Below are 1,109 nucleotides of genomic sequence, written 5' to 3'. Positions count from 1 at the left end.
GTTATTAAAGATAAAGTCACTACTAGTCTTGGTGACACCACCCTGACCCACAGGTTTTCTTCCTGAACCATCAGTGTCTTGCATAGGAAGAGGGTCTCCCAAGTGAGCTGTTCCCTTTGGGATGCTGCAGAGACTCTCTGAAAACCTGCCAGGCATCAACACTGGTGTGAGACAAGAGGCTCAGTGCAGACATCAAGGGATGTAGATAGGGTGGCTTGTGTCCCCTCCCTGGGCACCAAACTCAGAAGGGTGTTCACTTGAGTCAACTTGCTCCTGAGGTTTATCCTCCTGGCCATGATGCTTATCCCAGTACCAGGGAGGCTGAGTCAAAAAGATCCCAAATTCAGGCCAACCTTACTTTCTATATAAAATTCTGGTAGTGCTTGATCATTTTAAAAAGTGCATCTTTTAGGACACCAATGGTTAATGAGTAAAAGACTAATTGAAACAACATTGATCATGGAGTGTATCCTTATAATCTGAGTAATGAATATATGGGAGTTCAGACTTTTGTATATGTTTGAAGTTTTATTTTGATAATTTAATATTTGATCACAACATTTCCTTTTTCTGGGTGATTTTTTTGAAGATCAGGTTTTTCTAACATTGATAATTTGCAACATATTTCTTTTATGTTATCCTTTTAAAATAGGTAATACCAGTAGCAAATTCATGTCTAGAGTTTCCACTATATTTATTTTTAAGCAGGGGTGGTGGGGAGTTGAACCAAGGTCTCACACATGCTAGGCAAGTGCTCTGCCACTGAACTGCTACTCAAAATATGTTTCATTCTGAGACAAGGTGTCACTACATTGCCCAGATTGGCCTTAAATTTGTGATGCTCCTGCCTGCACTTTGTGAGTGACTGGGATCACAGGTGTGAGCTACCATGTCTGGCCCATGATACTATACATCCCATGCATGTACTGTCTCTTAATTCTTTTATGCATAAGCAAAAACATTGTACTGCCCATAAATGTTATGATGATCTAATAGACACACACAGTGGGAATCTAGTGAGTAAAGACAGAGGTCATGGGGAGTTGGGATATGAATGTGCAAAATATATCTTAATAGGCCCCAGCAGAGTGGGAGGAGGCTCAGTCTAA

This window comes from Sciurus carolinensis, unplaced genomic scaffold (assembly GCF_902686445.1).
Source record: "Sciurus carolinensis unplaced genomic scaffold, mSciCar1.2, whole genome shotgun sequence".
NCBI lineage: Eukaryota > Metazoa > Chordata > Mammalia > Rodentia > Sciuridae > Sciurus > Sciurus carolinensis.
This window is presented reverse-complemented; position numbering follows the sequence as displayed.